Below are 22,598 nucleotides of genomic sequence, written 5' to 3' on the forward strand. Positions count from 1 at the left end.
TGACAGAGAGCCAGGGTGGGGGTTTGGGGATGATCTCATCCCGGGAGAGGGATAACACAGGTAAAGGGAGGGGGGTACAGTCTGGGATAAACCATTTGGGAAAAATATGGGAATACAAAACAAAACTACTTTAAAGTATTACAAAATATAAAAACACACTACAACACTTAATTAATTTTGAGGCATCACATACAAAGTTCTCATATAGAAACATAGGATTTCTGAGTTTACTATCCACTGTTAAGTGTTTAAAACTTCCATGAGGCAGTGACATCCATAGCACTGAAGTTCATTGCTCCCCTGACTATTTTTGTCTCACTTTATCTTTGGTAGTAGATTAGTCACATATTGGGGTACTAGAGCAGGAACTTGAATTGTTTCTGTTGGTATGATAAATACACACTTCTCTCTTTCAACATCAGAGTTGTGAGACAAAGAAGCGTCACAATTATACACATAAATGCTTCTAAGATGTGAAACTTTTGTGACAGTGATTTTAGCCCTAAGAACATCAAGGTTATTTTGGGGATTCTCAAAATTTCTATAGCATAGATGCAGGAAGAGAAATGGGAGGGCTAGTGGCTGTTGAAGACCTTTATCTGTGCCACAGCAGTCTGATGTTCTCACGCAACTGCTGGCAATAAGTAGAAATAATTTTCTAAGGCATGGCTAATTATGAGTGAAGCTGATTAAAAAAGCAAAGTTATGTGCAAAGTGTCTTGGGTATCTTTTTTCTTTTACCTTTGGATAAAAATACTTTTTTTGCTGGTTTTTGTTTTGTTCTCTTTTGGAGCACAAGCAAATAAGTGGGTTAAACATGATTTTGGCACTTAACTAAACAAATAAATCCACACAATCCCTGATCCCTCTGTAAAGACTTCAGAAAAGGTCCAACATAATGACCTTTAATTCAGCATCTATTCAGGACAAAATTAATTTGTTTTTCCAGAACTCCAGAATGTAGATAATGAACAAATTAATAAGGAGCAAGTAATTATTTAGAGTGCAGGATTTGGGGAAAAATAATGGGTAAGGAGATGAGGGCAGACAGATGGGACTTCTACACTGTCAGTCATAGTCTTCCTTTTGGAAGTGAATAAATAGGTAGGTATTATAAGAGGTAAAAGTCCTTTTCTGAGTTGCAGAGTAAAGTTGCTCAGTCTTCATTCATGCCCATTGCAGGGAAAAAGTAGGTTTATAATTCTGACTGTGCTGTTTCAAGAACACCTTGACAGCTCAATCCTTATGAGTGCTTGTGAGTTATTTGATTGTTACTGCTTGCTGTGCAATACCTCAGAGCCTAGGGGAAGGAAGGGGCTCACCAGCTTGATCAGTTTCTCACAGCTTTCTCTGGGTTACATCCTGTGCCCCTCGATTACCTCTCACTTTTTGTACTCTCACAGTGCATTTTAAAACTGAGTTGTTAAGAATGAAGTTGGGAATCTTGTTTGGCTTTCCCCAAACAGCATTTCCATGCTTTTCTGGATTGCTTTAAAAGGAGTGTGGTTACGATGATGACAAGTGCAACCACACTATGGTCTGCATGTTTTTAACAGTGCTCTCAGGTAATTCCTACTGGTTTATTACTTATGCTTTATTTTTCTCCCTACTATTAGTGCCCTTTCTTGCTACATTGTTTGACAATGTTTTTCATTAACATGCAGATGTTTATATATATTTTTTTTTACCGTAACACATGTTGTGTTTCCTCAGATTAGACAGTGCCCATACAGTAGTTCAGGCAGCCAGTATCTCCCAAAGGTACTGTCTAACTGCCTGCTAACCCATCTAGTGTAAAAAGGTACTTGAAATCCAACACCTTTTCCCAAGAAAATTCCTCTCTTAGCTAAAGGCAAATGCTCCCATTTTGCCTGTTTTCAGCTATTTTGGCCTTATCCAGAAAGAAGCAAATCTAGCAGGCTGAAGAAAAAAGAAGTTGAGGTATGGGCATCAGTTTGAGCGTTACCCTAACGCTGAGCTCATCCTGGAGACTGTGTCCTAGGTTTGGGGATGATCTCATCCAGGGAGAGGGATTACACAGGTAAAGGGAGGGGGGTACAGTCTGGGATAAACCATTTGGGAAAAATAGGGGGATACAAAACAAAACTACTACAAAGTATTACAAAGTATAAAAACACACAACATCTAAGCTCTCTTTTGCTAACTCCTCATTAACAAACCAGATCTTTGCTGCACATTCCTTTCTTAAAAACTGAGAGTAGTGAACAGAAATACAATTATACAATTAAATGCCCAGGTATGAGATTAAACACAAATCTGTAGGGTTAGATTTTTGTCTACTTGTCCCCCATGCAGTCTGTACAGACACTGAGTGTCCCATCATGCTGGTCTGATTGTGCTGTACTCACAATTCTTTCCTCATTGCTCAGTTTCCTTGAGTGTCAGAAAGATTGTGTGGATTACATTTGTTTTTGCAAAAAAAATTGGCCAAGGCGAGTTGAAACTTCCCCATTTCAGTGCTTAAATCTTCTAGGATCCAGGATTTGTTCAAGCCTTTTAGAATTCAGAACATTTTGGAATTAACTCAATGCCAAGAATAACTTATTGTTTTTCTTTAAAAGTGTATTCTTTTAAGCTGATTTTTGGATCTTGGTTTGGATCATATCACGGGATTTCAGTAGATTTAAGCAGAAATTCTATGTTGAAACACTCATGCTGCAAGGTACTTGGTGTGCCTGCAGACACCCCGAACAGACCCTCATGCTCCCTGAATCAGGTCCCTGATTATATTCTGGTAGCATTCATAAGTCTTGTATAACTGGAAATTTTGTAAATCTCAACCTTTTTTTGTCCTTATTATTTCTGAGTAGGAAACATCATCTGACTCGTGCAAGGCATACATCCTTGCAAAGGGCACAAAGTAGCTGCAGGTTCTCTGTGTGCACAGCTGCTCAGGATTCGTTTCCTACAACACTCAAATGTGGTGGTTAACCGGTATCCAAACTCACAGGTGTTTAATTGTTGCAAGCTGTAGCAAGACATCTGTATGAAGTGTGGAACCACCTCCAAAAATCCATCGAGTGAAAGACTCTGAATGTGGTGCTGGAGCAGGTCCAAATTTATTACTGGAGAGTTCTTGCTGCTGGGCTCTTCTGTAAATGCATGCATTCATTTGTTCACTTTTTACCCATTATCATGTTAAGAATTTCACAGTCACATTTAAATCTTTTTTTTTCCCTGAATGTTGTTGTGACAGTCCTCCTCATTGTATTTAAAACCTTATCTTGCTAAAAACCAAGCCCAAACACAAATACAAACTGACCAAACAAAAACCCACAGTCTGAAACTGAACATTTAGTGTTGAAAAGCAACTACCTTGATGCAGCTTTATCTTTCATTACGTATTAGAAAATAAATAATCTTATAATCAAAATAATATTACACCATTTATATAAAAGATTGCAGAAAGGCTTTATCTTTCCCTCAGGGCCCATAATCAAGTCTTTTTCCATGTAGCTCAGAGTGGTTAAACAGCTGAAAGCCATAAAAGAAGAGAGAAGGTTTTAAGATGTGGAGAAATTTAATTTGTGCTGCTTTTTAAAAGTAAGACCATATAATTTTCTTAAAATTTTATGTTAAGCCCAGAAGTAGAGAAAGGCAGCCACAGAATGACAGGGAAAATATTAGTAAAATGTGATTCTGGGTGTAAGAAAATCCAGAAACTCTGTGTAGTGTGTGAGAAGGCTGTTACACACTTTTCAGCTTTGAAAATAGCAACTTAAATTTCAGAAGAGACAATTATGTTCTTCCTTTACATTTACTGGTCAGAGCAAAGCTTGCCCAATATGACTGTCTGAAGAAATTACCTCATAAAGGAAGCTGGCATGGAGGTAAATGTAGACTGTGATGGGGTTTGCATTATTTTCAGTGTCTGTAATACCCACAAGCAGTAATCACCAGCAAACACTGCCTTTAATATTTTGCAGATTTTTATATTTGGGTTTTTTCCCTAATTTGGAGTCAACATTGAATACCTTTTTGAACTGAATCATGACTTTTAAAACAGGGGCAAGTTGAATGTAGTGAACATTTTCTTTCACTTGTGTTTCTCCTATTTGCTATTTATTCCTGGAACATTATTTATAAACAGGTTTTTCTCCCATTAGAATTATGATTTTGAAAATTCTGAAATTTGAGTCACAGTGGTTACCTAAAATTCAGTCTGGGGGTAGGTGTCATGATGCTTTAGTTCTACTTACACCAGGAGAACCATACTGTTTTAAACACCACTGGGTATAATTTTGATGGCAAGCAGTTACCAAGAAGGCAACTGGGAGACCTATATCATGTGATGTGTAAACTTTGTGCGTTGGAAACACCCTGGTCATCCAATAGCTGGTTCCACAGTTAGTTTACAGTTTGATTCTTTGACTGTGTAATGCTGCAGTGTGCTGTTAAAACAAGCAGATGTTCACTCTAGAGCTGGTTGTGCTTCATTTGTGAACAAAGTGATTCCCATGTGGATCACGACAAGCGATGTTCTCTGTCATAACTTGAAACTCAAGCAAGTCCAACAGATAAAAAATTGAATTGAATAACTGAAACAGAATTTGACCTACATGTTCCCAATATTAAGTTTTAGAAAGCATTTATGATCCATGCAAATGAAGACAACTCATGAACTCATGTATATTAATGCAATGCTTTTATTATAATCATCTTTGCATATGGCATAGTAAATATTGATACTATTAATAAAGTTAAAGCAAGATGGAATTGAATATTCATAATTTAGCTCACAGTACATTGCAGATGTTTTACACTGAAAATTAATTGTGTGAAGTTATATATAACTTTGATAAGCTTTAATTTGGCTGCTTTTTTATCTACAGTATGCTTATACTGTCCTTGATTATCACCTTCTGGCAAAAAAAAAAAATGTCATCTACAAGGTTTTCCATAAAAAAACCCAGAAGGCAGCAAGAATGATAAAAGAAAAGAGCTTAAATTGTTCTGATAAAGAAGATTATCAGATTAATTTAAACAACTTTTTAGTTGCTTCAGCACTGGAATGAAAAAACAATATTTGAATGCTTCTCTCTCTATCATAGTTGATTTTTCCGGCCTACTGGTTTAGTATGATTTCTGTATTGCAACTTGCTTTTCATTCTTGGTATCTTTCTCCTCTTTTTTTGAACCTTCCAGATTTCTAGAATTGCAGCTGAAACATCCTGTGCAGAGTCCCAATCCTTTGCCTGAACTTCCATCCTTATGCGTCTGAGGTATCACCTCTTGAATATTGCTGGCATCAGATATTTAGTCTTTCTATGGATGTACAGCAACCTCCTTTCGAATTTCTCTCTATTGCCTCATTTCTCTTAAATTATTGTCATTCCCAGGGCTGCATTTAGACTTCTGGTCTATTTTTGTCTCATCTTCACTCTGATGAATAGCTCTTGTCTTCTGCAGTTCAACTTCAACAAATTGTCATTGCTCTCTCTGCTCTTTTCAATGCTTCTCTTTTCAGTGTTTCACTTCTTCTTTCAATTCTCATCTCAATCTTTCTTGTTTTCTGGACTAATGAAACAGAATTATAAGTTTAAAAACACTTTTAGAAGGAGGATTCACTTATCTTGAAACTAATTTATTCCACTCCCTTTCCACCACTGCTTATTTTTCTTTCCTGGAACACAGGCAGGAAAGTCTGAGAAGGCTTCATGGGCTCCCATTCTTCTTGCTTTGGTGGGTGGCCCCATGCAGTTTCTGCAAGACTTGTGTTTATTTTGTTTTCCCTTGAAGAAGCAGTTTTATATAGAAAAGCATGATCTGTTCTCTAGAGATAAGTGTCCTGAGGTTTTTTCTTTTTGGCATTTGTTTGTTTTCTCCCTGCTCTAGACCAGATATGCTTGGAAACATTTATTAATATAGCTGCAATGGAAGTTCAGGTGTTTTAAGCTCCTTTAGAACTCATTTTGCTTTTGAGATCAGCTACTAACTGATTCATATATGTAACTATATAAATTCATTACATGCACTCAAAATTGAATATATATAAATTAATATAAACTAAAGGAAGGAAGGATCTGCTGTTTGATTGCTAGTCCTTTTCATTCCTCAGGCAGAGGTACTTTGCCAACAAACAATAAATGGAAAGGAATTAAAATAGAAATCAAAAGTTAAAAACAGTCTTCAGGGAAACCCTCAAGTATACCTTAAATTACATTGATAAAGGCATATTTCAGTTTAAGATAAATAAATAAAGAGTAACTCTAATTCAGCAGGGTATAAAGCTCACAGATATATGCTCAGAGTGCATTCAACAAAAGTTTATCACTAAGTGTTCCTGTTTTGCACATCAAGCCCCCAGGTTCAATTTCTGGATGCCTGATTGCATTATCTCTGCCTAGCAAAAAAGTACTGACCTGAAATTCTTGTTTAAGTGACCATCTAAGAATCCTTTGTTAAAATGAGTCACAAGCATTGACCAGATCCTTTTCTCTAGGGTAACATAAATTATGCTGTCAGAATTACAAATTCCTAAATTTTAAATAGTTTTCTGCTAAATTTAAAACACATATTTAAAAAATAATGTAAGAGTCCTATGAACTAATTCACACATAACCTAGAATTGTCAGCTGCTGCAGAAATATTTTCAACTGCATGAGGCAATGATGAGGAGGATACAGGTGAAAGAGAAGGGAAATATAGCTTTTTTTCCCCTTAAGCACATTTTAAATTTTATCTTTCTTGTTCATCTAGTAGAACCGTAAATACCTCTATTTAGTGAATTATGGCCTTCCACATGTTTAAGAAAAATTTCTCTGATATTCTCACAACCCACATACCACTAACTAGAGCACTAGAAAAATCCCCACAACATCAAAACACAAACATCAAACAACAAACTTTCAGAATTATCAGCATTAACACCTGGGTAGCACTCAGTTTAGAAAAAATGTAAAATCAAATTATCAAACACATAACATATAAAGTAACATTGATATCTTTGCAGTCTCAGAAATGCTATTAAAATTATAAGCAGTGATGGTGTTGTGAAGTAGTAAATTATTTTTCTAGTGTTTATTCTTGACCTTCACAAAGCTGCAGCTGAACTGACATAATGATGTTGTTTAAATGCCTAGGATGCTGATTATAGGTTATCCAAGTTTACATGATAACATGATATACAGTTTCCCTTAACATCTTCAAATCACTTTTTGCTCAGCTATACTCAATTTTTCTAGAAAGCAGAATGCTTGCAGGTCTCAAGCTGCATTCGAATTGTTCTAGTTATTTTTTTTTTCTCTAATTTGAATCTGATTTTTTATTCCAGTCACAGTCTTATCTGTGAGGGACTGTGATAGCTCCCTGAATTTGTAATATAATTCAATTTCAAATTAATTTTTTTGGATACTTCTTCATTTTGTATTCTGAGTTCAGTCCATGTTTCTTATGTTTTTAATTTCTAAGGAAAAAGATCCTCCTCCAGCTAAAACACAGAATTTTTCAGCAAGAAAAATGCTTTATTTTGCAACAAGTGCTCATAATTATGACAGGGTTCTAGGTTGTGAATCCCCAGTGGAGAAATAAAACACTTAAACTCTGTCTTCCTTTGGCTGGATTAACCAGGCCTTGATCTCTCCTCTGAGAGCTTCTGGCTGTGGTCAAATAATGTAGTCTATACTCGCTTTTCTTTTCTTTCCTTTCCAACACTGCGGAGGAGCACATTAGGTTACTCACACTGCTCACTCCTTGCCAGCTGCTAATAAAAATGGTATTGCTCTCTAAGGAGACTCGTTCTGCATGTGTTTTCCCAAAGATCAGTATAAATTCTTCCCCTCTCCTTTTTCAGCCTTACAGCAGTTCTGTACAGCCACAGTTTAGTTTTACCTTGGTTGTTCTGCCCTTCATGCACACACATCTTTCAAAGTGGGCAGCGCAGACAGCACCAGCTCTCAACCCTTGGAGTTCATTCCCTGCAATTTCTCACAGGACTGTGGAGCAGCTCTCCCTTGATGCCCTGGATTTCCACACAAAAGCCGATGACCAGCCCTGCAGCACGGCGTGCTGAGCTGCCCTGCCATACTCCCTGCTCCACTGGCAGCGCTGATCCGGCGTCCCCTGCTGAAACGTGACATGCACTCGTGAGATTGTGAAACGTCACAAAATTACATTCAGCAATTCAAACAGCTGCAGGATCCTTTCCATTCTAGCACATTTCACTTCCCACCCTTTAGGTTAAGATGTGTATTTTTATCTGGCCTTCTTTCATATGTGCATATAATATGTGCTTCCTGTGCACACATGGTAAAGCAAGGGAACTTAGCAAAAAGGCAGATCCAAGTCTAAGTAGGGACTAAAGTAAAAATAAATTAAATCAAATATTTGATTCTATAGACGATATCTGATCACTATACACAGTTTAAAGGGAACCATTTGCCCAATTTCATCGCATTTAACTTGAAGAAACTGGTATTTTTTCCCAAAGTAATTTTGCAGATCAGCTAAGTGTGCACACTGAAGCCCTTTAGGTCTGAAGCAGTCAGAAGAGAATTGTAGTAAAAACTTGTATTTCTATTTAGCCACCAACATACTAATTGCTAAATGCAACAATAATGGAGAGGTCAACAAATAATAGGTACACAAAGTTCTTTATCATGGTTTGTCTACAGAAAAAATAATCTCATCTGGTCCTTCACATTCTCCCAAGGAAATAGTATTGAGTTTACTAAAGTTGCAACATCAATGAAAACAAAAGCATTATCCACAGAGACTAAGAAACTGTATTCACAGGCAACTAAAACTGCATTAAAAACAAATCCAAAAGTAGTTTTAAATTTCTTATTGCATCAATATGTAGTTGTACTCAAGAAGAACTGAACAACCCTAGCTCTTGAGCAGTCCTGTGGTTGCTTTTACTGTGTTTTACACGCCTCCAGTTGCATTCCATGGCTAAGGGAGTAAAGGTACCTGTAGATCCAGCACTGCTGGAGGGGAGAAATATTATGAGACTTGCAACTACTGTTTAATCTACTTTGAAAATTAAATTTGATGGAATTTCATGCATCCATTTTAAACTGAAAACTTCATCTGGAGCAAAAAAATCTCATATTTTTCACAGATCACATTTCTTGTTAAGTGTCATGCTGCAAATTTGGATTTATTATGTTTTGGATCAACAACTGTATAATTATTTTTTGCAAAGAAACTTGATTAAAATGGAGAAACACAGGATACTGAGCAAAGAAAGTCCTTTTTCAAACTAGGAAGTCAGACCCAAGATTTTGTTTTCTGCTTTTCGCCCAGACTTTGGGCTACAAATTATTCTGCAGTTGTTTATTTAAAGGCCTTTCTGCTCTCCCATTCATGCATAAAAGACTGTGTAAAACCAAGCAAACAAACTAAAAACAAAACTAGCAAAAAAACCTTACAAAAGCAACATAAACATTACAGAAAAAGCTGATCTAAGGAAAATTCACCATCTAAAAAATATATATACATATACAGCTGTGAACTCTGTTGGGATTTAATCATTAATGCCTTTATAGCCAAGAAATGTCAGAAGAGAAATAACGTAGCCAGCACTTCTAAAACTTCATGTGCTTCCAAACAGGGACACCTGAGAAAAAAGATGAAAATTGAAACTGTTGCATTTGTTTAAAATTAATTTGATTACCTCATAGAAAAATTATAATCATATTACCAAACATTTAAATCTCAGTGGATCAGATTTCCCTCTTTGGGCTGATGGGGCAGAAAGTTCACCTCAAGAACCAGAAAATTTTACAGCTCTTTTTTGATGATAAGGCAGCAAAGAGAACTGATGTGACAGCTCAGTCTAACAGAAGCAAAGTATTTTATTCCCCTCTGTAACACCTAGCGGGAAGCCATGCAGTGTCCACTGATGAGGTGAATCACTTTACCAAGGCTTTTACACATATCACATTTAAAAGACATGCATTAGATATAAAATCTTCTCTGTATTGCAGTACACACACACACAAACAAAAAAAATAATTTCAACTTATTGTTCCACATTTGTCTTATATCAGCCACCAAAATAATCCAGAAATTCTTCCCCAGATTTCTTAATCCATCAAATATCATGACAATACATTCAGCCCTTTATCACGATATGCAAAACAAACATATTTCTTTCTTAACAGAAGATGAAATATCCTGATCTCATTCCCATTTTAACTGAATGGGAATAAAATTATTTTAAAATAAATTATTAGAATAATGTTCTTGAAAATATTTACCAGCCACAAGAATACAATTTCTGCCAACAATGATTCTTTAGCTTGATGCAGTATCAGTGAATCTGGCTAAGTTGTGAAAAGAGAAGAGGCTTTGACTTTTCTTTTTCATTTACTCCTGCCCACTCCCCCCCTCCCCCCTCCCCTTTTCTTTTTTTTTAATTTTTCTTTTCAGATAAAATACTGCATGACAAAGCACTTCAAGGGTCTGGGGGGAGCAATTATCACCATATTTCTTACACTTGCTCTTTTTTCCTCCCCTGTTTGTTTCACACTGTTCTGCCTCTTTATTTTTTTACTTAAGAAGCTTTCTGGACAAGAAGTACATTGTTTTCCAGGAGCGGAAAATGCTTTACACTGTAGATACATACAATTGCAACACACAATTACCATTATAAATAATGGAATCTAATTTAATAACAGTAATCTGCAGAGGCTGTTGAACTTGTGGAGCTACTTAAAGCCCTTTACATAATACACAAAATCAAATAAAAGTGAAATTTCTTTCAGCAAAAGTGACTCATTTTATATAAATTGTAAAGTGAATTTTCTCTGGTTTTAATCTCACAAGATCTTAATGCCTGCCTGTTCTGGCCCCTAGAATTCTGATGTTGATTCTACAGAACTTTTCCAAATATAAAACAAAGAATTCAGAGTTTGTTTGATGGCATTCTTCTGGTAGGAAAACCTTTTCCTTTCTTACAGATGTTGCATAAAACATGAATGCATTCTTTCCACTCTATCCCATTGAGACCAGACAGAGAGATTTGCCCTGGAGCAGCCCTAGTTCTTCACATTATTTTGCTTGTTATGCAGGGGGTACATTTCTGTGTTGTTTTTTCATGATGCTACTTCACTTTGGCAGGTAGGTGGTATTTCTTTGGATCCAAAAATGCATCACACAATGCAGCAATGTTTCACACAAAGCAGTATTCAGGAGCCCCATTTAATGCTCGCCACTTTCAAGTGAGTGATTTTTTTTAATAGCTCTGCTCCATGTTTCTTGTGGTTTATACTGTACTTTCATGAGTCTCAAATGGGTATTTTGGATATATATTTTACAGTCAGAAAATTCTGATATCTGGTAGCCTATTCAGTTCACAAATCATGAGAATTAGGCAGTTCTTTCAACCTACATGTTTGCAACTAAATCACTCAGTTTTCTTTATGAACAGGGTTTTTCTCTGTGGCTATGACAATCTTTAATCTCTTTCTGTTCAGAAATCACATCTCCTTCAGTTTATTTTTAATGTCAGCAATAACAGCTATTGATTTTCTCATCATCCAATTTACCACAGTTGACACACCAACAATTCACAGCATAGGTCTCAATTTTCTCCTCAAAGCATCACACTTTACTCAATATATATTCATTCACCTGGCCCTCTCGGTGGGAAGAGTAAGGAGAATCATCCAATATCTCAGAGTGCTCACCTGGAAGACACATTTTTTTAATGAAAGGTATGCATAAGATCTAAAAAATCAGGGAAAGACTGATCTATAGGATAACCAAGAATAAATAACCAAGAATTCCTTAGTCAAATGATTTTATGATCTTGCCAATGAATTTGTTCCATGTTACACTAAATAAAACAAACTGTTACTCCCACATGGATTCCAATGGCTGCTTGTATGTTTGGTGTAAGTTTGAGAAGACATCAGAAAGAGTCTGGGCCTTCCTGTCGCTGGCCCATTTTACCTAAACAGCACTGTGAGATTGTTTCTGAAATTTAGGAGTGATTGCAACCAAAGATCTAGAGAATAAATTCAAGCATGTCCATGTTAACCAATTGAAATGAACTTTCAAGTCACTCTATGTGCAAACATATTTTCTTTTCTTTTTCTTTCTTTTTTTTTAAATATAGTTTGGCTTTTATTCTGAAGTGTCTAATCCTTTTTAGAGTTACACATTAAAAAATCCTAGGCTTTTCACTGAATCCTGGGTTTTACCCTGGAGTCAAATACCTTCTGAAGATAAATTTGGCAATCCTTCACTTGTGTCCCCAAAGTCCCAAATGGGATCTAATCCAAAGTACTTGATAAGATAAAAGCATGAAATCTGTCTTCTAAAAACCACATATTACCATTCTCTCTTCTTATATATAACTATAGCTCTCACAGCTAGGGTATTCTAGCCAAAAAGTAAAGAATTGGTTAGGTTGCCTTCCTTGTGAAGATCTTTTCAACCCCACTTGAAATTATAGTAATCTGAACAGTAAAGATAGTTGATATGAAATACATCAGTGTTACCTTGTCAATGACAAACCTTAAAAAAAAATTTTGATGGCTGTATTTATGAAGAAAATGTGTATTTTTCTAAAAATTTTTACCAGTCTTCATAAATTGATTATACATTCTGTCCATGAAAAAAAAATCCAATTTTTTAATCTATAGAGTTAGATCCAGATAATGAATTAAAAAAAAGAATCAAAGAAAAAACCCCACAATAAAAGAAATTATGTAATAATAAAAAAAAAAGAAAAAAGAAGAGAACTAATATTATGCTCAAACATTAGAAATTAATGAAATATTTTACCTGGGTTCACAGCATTAGAATTTTTGAGCATAATTTTAATCCTTTTATACTTTTGTTGTGCCCTGAAAGGCTGGTTATTTCCTTCAGTGGCCAAACACAGAAGAGAGGGTGTTCTAAACATAGTTATCTGAATTTGATGATTTTTCGCATCACAAAATTAAAGCCAGATGTATTTGTGTTATCGTTAACCAGACAAAGACATCACTGCTATAAAACTGAAAATACAGTAAGAGTCCCAGAAGTTTCTAGGTAGATGTGTATAGCTGAGAGATAAAAAAAATACCAGTTTTAAATGAAAGTTTCTGCTTCTGTAGTGTATCTATGGTGATTTATTAAAGAATCAAAGTTTTCACTTAAAACATTTTGAAAGTCTCTTTGGAACATAGTTGAGGACAGAAAAAGGGCAGATGTGAAAAAAAGCAGGAGGAACATTACTGGGAAAGATTTTAAAAGCCATAGCTTGAAATGATCGCTTATTTTGTGTGCTGATAAAATGTAGTCAAACAGAACTTTACTAATCTAAAAAGCAGTTCATAAATGACACAGGAAAAAACCAACACCTTTAATTTTGTATGTAAACCTTCCTCTCAACAGGTTATTGCATTTGAAAAGGATTACAAAATCAGAGAAGTTTAGGAAAACAACTAAGGAAAGAATACAAGGGGCAAGTGTAACCAAGCTCAACAAAATTCACAGTAGAGTGCAGGAGAAATTAGATAGGGCAAGCTCTACCTCACCAGGAACTATTTTTCAAAATTTTACCAGTTTCAGAAACTGTGAAAAAAGAGTTATAAGCAACCAATATATTCAAACTGAGAGGAGTGGGGAAGAAATTGCTCACAGAGCAGTTGTCAAGATGTCAAGCTGTCAAGTTGTCACAGAGTAGACAAAAAATATTTGAAAGTTATATTCTGTTCTAATTAGGATAGTTATCATTTGTCAGTGAGCTACTAATAACTTTCAAATATTTTTACTAAACTGAGAAAGAAGGGGTGTCCGCCCTTTGAAAACCAGATTAAAATTTTATAGTTTCTTTTTTTTAATATTAGTGATGACTCTTCTGATCCTCTGTCACACCAAAATTGAAAGTCAAAGAAAAAAAAAAGCACTAAAAAAATAGCCCCAGATAAAAGTCAACCAAACATAAATATCAACAAACAAAAATACAACCTGAGGAAAAGAAAGCAAAACACTAAGTAATTTGGTTAAAATACAGTAACACAGGGGTGGAGGAAGGGGAAACAAATTCGAGAGTAACATCTCTACCACATTTCACCAAAATTACTTGCCCAAAATGGAAAGAAACAAGAAGTACCAGCAGAACCACCAGCCTACTTGGCACTAGTTATGTGGCAGCCAGTTCAGATATATTACTATTTCTGCCACCATGTTTCTTAAAAATGTAGAAAAACTGAGAAGAGTCCAGAGAAGAGCTGTATGGGATAAAAGACATCTATAAAATATAGGACATCAAAAGATTTGGATATTCCCTGCTGAGGAAAATGGGAACATAAAGTTAGCTAAATTCCTAATTAAAAACATTCCTATGGTTTAATAAAGCAAAAAACACCTAACAACAGATAGAAATAAATACTGAGATCAACTCAGAGGTTGTAGCGACACTTTTGCTGTAAGTGCTTAAAGAGAAAGAATAAACTTTTATTCTTGAATCTATTTCAAAAGGTCTACAAAAACATCATTCTGCCCCCCAGCTGCGGAAATCTTGATTGTCCCTGACAATCCTAAACATAAAACTCTATTTTTCATTTAGCGAATTGGGAGATAGATTAGTTTAACACTCCATGTTTTTGGAAGCCTATTAAATGAGAAGAGATAATGAGGCAGTTTTTATGCAAAAAACCTAGAAAGAAATGAGTTTACATCTATCTAGTATCAAGAAAGCTTACAGACCCTAAGCAACTATTGTGGAAAGCTGAATTTTCTTTTCACAACCAAGCATATTTTTCTGAAGGTTTCAGCATGAGCATATGTGGTGTGTTACATGACAAGTTGAAAATGTTTAACTCATCCAGCAATTATCAAGTAAAGCTATTTCACACTGTTAGCATAAAAACCCATCTATGATCTAAGCAAACAATATTGTTAACAGGTTTTAGCTTTTAATTATAATCCAAGTTTTACAAAGGGGGAAGACTCTTTCCCGAAGATCAAACATTTCTTGATATAACAAGAGGTATTTGTGTTCATTGTCCCAGTAAATGGAGAAATAAATCTGAAAGAAGTGAATCAGCTGCTTTAGATTCATGAGACCTGATCATGACTTTTTTGAAGGTCAGTCACTTTTGAACCTATGGGTGACAGCAGTAACATATACAAAAACTAAGTCAAATTCAGAAACTGGTTTCTACCAAATGTGGAATGGCTTTACACATCTTCAGTTGCTTAACAGGGTGAACATTTACTTTTTTTCCAGAAGAAAGTGCCTTTGAATGATGAAAGCTGCTGATAGAAGGGATGAGAGATAACATACTTGCAATCCTCCAGCTTTCTTATCCTGTTGAGAGCTAGTCCACGAGACAGGTCTATAGGAATTTGCATTGGACACTTTCAAAATACTTACATAAAAGCTTTGGGCATGAGCTGGGAAAAAACTAGCAAGTCAGTAAATGAAAAAGCAGCTTTTATGTGGTATCTGCCTGCATTAAATCAGAAAACTGTAACATCTGTGACCTAAAGACCAAGTACAGACAAATATCAAGCTTTGCATTGCTCACCACACCCTCTGCAACTGTTGTAAAAGAGAGCTTATCAACATGAGATACAAATTAATGAAGAGTTTTGTTTTGGTTACCTACCATGTAATACCTGGCAGACAGAAAGCCCTGATGTTAAATGGACTTGATCGATCTGTCAAGATCATGTGAGATGAAATTTAATATATTTTCATTTCACACAACACTTCAATGCTTCACTAAATGACAGTGATAAAGTATTTGAATATTTTCTGGTTAAATTTTATTTTTACATTGGAATTATTTCTCTTGGAATTTTTATGTGGACACATTTGACTTCATGCTTTATGAACATCCCATCTGTAATCTCTCAAGTGTTTTACTAGACAGCATTTATGAGTCTACAGCCCTGCTATCTAACACTTTAAATCCTATTGGCATCGATTAGTGTGCAGCTTTTCAAAGGGGTAGTTAAAACAGTGCAGCAGTGCGGCTGCGGGACACACGTCCGGCTAGCTGGCCACACCGCTAGCAGCACAGGGGGCACTTGTCCCGATAGCTCGGCTCCAGGACAGCGCCCAAGGCCATCGCCCAGCGTTACAGCTGTAGGCGTTGCCTTGTGCAGGACAAGGCCGTATCGAAGCTGCAACCAGCGGAATGAGAGGGCGGACTCCAACTGTGGTTAACCCAGGCTTTAACGAACCCCAGGGGAATCAGCAAAAGAAAGGGAGGACGGGCCTACAGCAGTTTTTAAAAGGTGAAGGATGTAAGGGAGGTGCCAGACCTTGGTCCAATAAAGACACGGTGGGCAGTGGGATCCAAAGCAGTGACATGGGGAAAACACCAGTGGGGACAATTCTGAGGAGGGGCCCCAGCCCCTGGACCAATCATCCAACTCTCCAGCTGGAAACTTCTAGCAACAAAGGTGGGAATGGGGAGTGACTGGCAGGGCACCGGGGAGGGGTTGAGGAAAGGATACATTGGTTTCTAGGGAAACCGGGGAGGAGTTTTAAGGGATACAATGACAACTGAGGTGGGGTTAGGGTGACAGACACTAACAGGGAGGGGAGGGAGGATCGGGGCAGAACCATTACCAAACAAGGGGGGAACAGAACAGTCCAACTTTAGCAGAACACAGTACAACAGAATGGAATACAATTAAAAATAATATTTCATTTGGAAGGGACCTCCAAAAATCATGCAGTCTGACTGCCTAAGCACTTCAGGGCTAACCAAAAATTGATAAAAATTATTAAGGTCTTTGTCCAAACACCTCCAAAATACTGACAAACTCATGAACCACCTCTTAAGGAAACATATTCTAGAATTTGACCACCCTCTCAGTAAAGAAATGCTTTTTAATGGCCAGTCTAAACCTCCCCCAACCCAGATTTGGACCATTCCCACACATCCTACCAGTGGATACCTGGAAGTGCTCAGCACTTCCCTTGCCACTTTTCCTCCTCATGAAGCTGCAGAGAGCGGTGAGGTGACCCCTCAGACTCCTTCTCTCCAAGCTAGATGGACACAGAGTCCTTAATTCCTCCCCCCAGGACATGCCAGCCATCCCTGTCACCAATTTTGTCACCTTCTCTGGACATGTCCAAGGATGTTCAAATCCTTCTTGACGTGTGGGGCCCAGACCTGCACAGAGCACCCAGGGTGAGCCCCCCAAGGCTGAATGCAGGGGGACAGTCACCTCTGTTGGTTGTCTGCTCATGCTGAGCTCAGGGCACCTCAGAGTGGGGTTGTGCCCTCAGGGTTCCCTCCACACTGAGAGCAGCACCCTGTAATCTCTCTCTGCAGGGCTGCCTGTCAGCCACTCCTCTGCCCATTTTACTCATTCCCAGGGTTTCTCTGTCCCAGGCGCACAATCCATCATTTGGACTTCTTATATTTCATGCTACTGATGGTGCCCACTGCTGCAATCTAAAGCTGTTAACTGAGTACTAAATTCAGTATTTCTCAAAATAAAATGTGACACATTAAGGTGGCTGTTAGTTTGTACAGTTTTACAGAACGCATTATAGCTAAATTGGTACTTAATTCTAAATATTAACTAGGTATTCCAACCTAAATTTAAAGCAGATTGAAGTTGGTAGGGTGAAGAAAGAGAAAAAGGAAGGGGGGGTAGTAAAGACAAGAAGATCAAAAAAAAAGAGTAAGGGCTAAAACTGCTTTCAGTTTTTTCATTTTTTTTTTTTTTCACTTCTAGCTTTTTTCATGTTACAACTCAGCAACAAAGGTTTTAAGTATGTGGAGAAAGAGTTGTTACCTTTGCATGTTCTTTGGATGTCATTCTGCTTTTTTAAGACTAGCATATGTACATATAAACATTCCTCCACTTCTTTCTTTCATCTCAAAGATATGCCTTTCTTTTCAAAGGTTCATAAAATGCTTTGATATGCTTCATAGGCTAAACTACTCAGCTTTATACATGCATATTTCCTTGGAGAACCTTCAGCATATTTGCTGATATTAAACATTTCCTTTTTAAAACAGAAATATCTAGGCAAATGGCAATCTTCTGTAATGTTTTCATGTAGTGGAAACTTTAATGAAATTTGAAGAGTTTTAAGGAAAACAGCAAGTCTGTCACTTTGCTCATGTGACTAATAGCTTTTAAAATAGAGATTGATTAATTTTGTGGCTATGGAATAATTTGAAAGGATAGCTAAATTTTTTAATAGAAAGCACTTTCTCATTTTTCAAGCAGAATAAGTAAATAGGTTAGCTGATATTATTATTAGGATAAAAATGTGTTAGTCACTTTGGGGATATTTGAACTCTGCAGCAAACACCAAAGGAAAACTTAATTTTCATTAAACTGGAAGAAATTCAAAGTGTATTTCAAAAGTAATTAAACACAACAACCAAACTTACTAGGTCAGGTGTGGAATCACAAACTTCTAAAACCTATGCATTCCAAATTTCTTCTGAATCAAAGCAGAATAATGAGGATTTTTTCCCCATGCAGTACAATGAGAGTGGTTGCATGAACTGAATGTGCAGTGGCACTAATTAAAGGGTTGCCCTACTCTACTTCCTTGGAGCAGTAGACCAGATGTCTTGGAGGAAGAAACATTTATATATTTATGCACCATACCCTATTTCATTTGACCTTTCCATGCCTGAAAACCCCCTGATGAATTCTGCCTATTAAAAATATGATTTTAGGATTCATATAAGAAATTACCTAATTTAATAATCCCTATTTTCTGTTCACTGAATAGTGAAACTGAAACTAGTGTCTGATTCAGTGGGTATCTCAGTGTGGCTTGCTATTGCTCTTGCTTATACATAATCCATAATATTTCATGAGACTACAAGAAAACTATTTTTAGTGCACTATAAGTCTAGTTATAACAATAGAAACATTGCATATTTCTTGCAAGAGGTTAGTTCAATGTTTGGGAGTGACATCTTTGTTCTGGGATTGAGGCAGAGAATACAGAGCTATAAAGCCTGGTAAGCTATTGGGTAAAAATGGATTTGGGATGAACTTCACCTTGTACCAACCATTCAGCTGAATCTGACAGCGTGCTTGTTATTTCTCCAGAAAACCCACAGGCTTTGCATGTGAAAATAAAGAATATCTCCAATTATTAGGTATTAGGCTAAATAAAATTCAACAACCTATCCTTAGGTAAGAAAATGAAAGACAGAGAAAAAAAACACAGGCAAAGCCTTACAGAACAACTGTACTGCTGTGGACCTGTTATACACTAAAAACTATCTCAGCTCTCAAAGCACTTTACCAAAAAATTCTTCAAGACATTGCATCTCACCTAATTAGGAGAAAAAGATTATTCCTATAAATGCTTCTTGTGTATTGATGTTCATAGTATTGCAAACACACATTTCAGGAAATGTTACTTTGCAACTTCAACATTAACTATTCAGTGAGCTTTCAACAGTAAAGGTACAATTGCCACAGTAACTAGAAACATTTCAAGAGAAACTCAGTTCTCAAACTAAAAGGTGTTGGTTCTTTTTAAGGGCAGTGTCTTAAAAGCTAATCTTTAAACAAGTATAATCTGAAATTTGAATGAAATTTGAGTCCCAGAAATAAAATTATTGCAACTTTGATTTCAGGGCAATATGCAAATTATAATGATTTATCTACTGTATGTATATTCCTTCTGCCTTCAACTCATCAGAATAGAGCCATAAAGGACTCCTATGCCATATGGGTGTCCTATCTGAGTAAAGGAATATTGTAGGAATCTGTGTGGAGTAATATGGCCTCTATCCATTTAAATTTGTAATTCAATTAACAGATGATTATTTAGCAGGGCAAATTTTTGTGTAGAGTGCAAACAAAGCATCAAGATACTTTCTGTGCCTCAGGTATTGTATGCCTAACATAGTCTAGTTAGGACAAAATAACATTTTTGAGCAATAATAGGCACCAAATCACAATGTTTAGTATTACAGTGGTTTTCAATAATTTTGTAATAATGTGTCAAAGTCAAAAAATGTTTTGTATGCATTGTTTAACAACATTTCTAGGAAGTGAGACAATTTCTTTTTGGGATAGATTTGCAATGCATAACATGGGTCAATTTCTGCAACCTGTTGCTTATTATACAGATTCTGTTCAATAGGATTATCTAGTTCTATACTAACTCTCATGGTTTATGATCTACCCTACTCATACTGACATTATACTAAGTTGGTGTACTGGAAACACCAGGAGGGAAGTTTTTCTCTGCAAACCAACAGATGTTGATGTTATGTTATGTTACAAACCACCATGATACCCTTGTGTTACCAAAATGTAACTGTTCTGTCACAAAGAACTGTTTCATAAATCAGCACTATTTTTTTTTCTTCCCCTTTATACTATTGTATTTCCTCAGCAGTTTGAGTCAAAAAATCTGTTATGGTACAGTCACCAGAAAGAAATAAATACAGCTTGCAATTAGAGTCTAGGTCTGTTTTGTGTGTCTTCAAGGCAAAACTATTCCCTCTTTACAATGCTGAAGGTACAATAAACAGTAATGAAACGTTTCAGAATTCAAAGCACAAATCAGATGCACACTTCCTTGTCTATATTTAAAAGATGAGAGTCCTTGATGTAAATAATTCTATGATTATGTCTGAGCATGTTTAAAGCCTGTAATAGAGCTAGTGGAAATGCAGAATATGGAGTGTGATCTCTGAGAAAGTGAAATCCTAAGCAAGATAAAAAATTATCTGTACAAGAATAATACATTAGAATATTTTATTATGGTTTGATTTTAAAGCTCAGATACACCATCTGAGAGAATTTAATTTCCAGTCTTTAGTTGGCCAGTATCTCTTCCCTTTTTAATAAAATTTTCTTTTCTAAAGTTATTAATTGTAATTAGTTAGTAGAAAAAGATCAATACATCTGAAAACACAAAATCATTAATATACTAGATCCCAAGAGTAATACAGTATTTTAGTAAAATATGAGCTCTGTTTAATGATCTTTTGAAACACAGTAGATAATTTTGTTGAAGGAACTGAAATTTGAAAACTGAGCCTTTGAAACTCGTTAAGTGACAAACTGTTGGGAGCCAAAGCTGCAAATAATATCTTTGAGAAACAAATAAATGAGTCACTTGTGAAACAGGGAGTAGATTATTTTCTTAATCAAAGCAGTGATTTACAAAAGAAAGTGGAAAAATATTCTGGAAATCAAACATCTGTACAATATACATATATGTATATGTAAAGTGGGTTTATGTATCAATTAAGTAACTGAAATCTTCACATCCTGTCCTTGAAATTCTACAGGAGAATCCACTTCAATTATAAAATTAGTTCTGCCTGCAACAATGGCACTCTTTAAAACATTTTAATTCAAGTGTAGTCTACTGGAAACAGGGTAATATAGTCAAGCATTATTGCAAAGGGAATCAAGAGAGTTGTCTCACAAGTGGGCACAAAAAAACCCTTCCATTCTAGTCCTACTTAGGTTGCCCTCTGGAAAACTATCAAGCTTCTCTACACCACTTGTAATACCAAATGTTTTTACTTGAGTTGTCATATTTTTTCTTTACACAAATATAAAAAAACCAACTTCCCCAAACAAGCAAACAAGCTACAGCTGTCTCAAATCTGTCATAACAACCATGCTCCTCAGTACAGGAGCCCAGTCCTTTTCACCAGAAAGAATCAGAACCTTAGAAATTGGGCTGTTTTTTTTTTTTTTAATTAAATTCTGACTTCTGTGTGACAGTAACAAAAATTTGTTCAAATTGAATGGTAAAAGAAGTAAGTACTTAAAGTATTTAATGGTCTGCAATATCCCTAATTTTGTCTAAAATAATGAATATATATACCAATGAAATATAATTCGGAATGTAAAGAAAACATCTTTAAGCAATATTTTTTTTTGTGAAGTTTAATTTTGAAACAGATATATTATTTTTGTACTGTGAAACTGTTTGAATCCAGTTTGTTCTAGTTATCAAAAACCTTGAAAAGCATCAAAGACACAATAATAACACCTTGTCTTTTTTTCCTAAACAATTTTTATGAACATGAAGGTCAACATAGATAAATGAAACTATTTAGGAGAAGATAGTTAGAAATTTGAAAAAAGTCAAATTTTCAGATTCTTTATGACAAATATAAGAATTTCTGTATCGCAGCATAATTAAGTCTGCAGGAGACATCTGCACATAATCTAGTTTACCTGCCTACCAAGAGATGGCTTCAGGAAATCAAACACCATCCCAAATATAAATAACTGAAAACCCCCAAGCATTAGTCTTAATTAGGTAAAAACCCCTTCGGCTTTACTTATATGGGTGATGATACAAATTCCACATAATCTCTGTTTATGTAAGGAAAAAGCTCTAAATCCACACAAACAGGTATGCTATTCAATCAAGCTGACAAGAATCTCCCTAGGACCACTGGCTATTTCTTTGTAGCTCATCTGTAGCTCTCTACACCTTCCTCTATCTGAAGCAGGGCCTCTGAGGATTCGAATGTTCCCAAAACTCTCCTGTGAGTATTCTTTCCTGTTCAAATTCTCTGTTGTGTACAGAGAATTTCTCTTTACTGAGGGGCCAAAATCTGCGTATGATTTTTACCATTGTAACACCTATTGTAGCATGTGCTCTGTAACAACTCTATTCATGTGACAATTCACCTTACTTCCTTTTCGTA

At 36.0% G+C, this 22,598-nt stretch overlaps 1 long non-coding RNA gene across 1 annotated transcript in view; it reads right to left on the reverse strand.

The window, feature by feature from the left end:
• Positions 1-4,655: 4,655 nt before the first annotated feature.
• The window catches only part of LOC139592365 (uncharacterized), a 98,926-nt gene continuing 80,983 nt past the window's right edge, over positions 4,656-22,598 (reverse strand). The window contains exons 6-7 of the long non-coding RNA XR_011679997.1: positions 7,852-9,580; positions 4,656-5,538 (exon numbers count right to left, since the gene is read on the reverse strand). This is a non-coding gene — a long non-coding RNA (uncharacterized lncRNA). The remainder of the gene's footprint in view (positions 5,539-7,851; positions 9,581-22,598) is intronic.

This window comes from Agelaius tricolor, unplaced genomic scaffold (genome assembly GCF_023055355.1).
Source record: "Agelaius tricolor isolate 1412-34295 unplaced genomic scaffold, bAgeTri1.0.p SCAF_8, whole genome shotgun sequence".
In the NCBI taxonomy this organism is placed as follows: Eukaryota; Metazoa; Chordata; class Aves; order Passeriformes; family Icteridae; genus Agelaius; species Agelaius tricolor.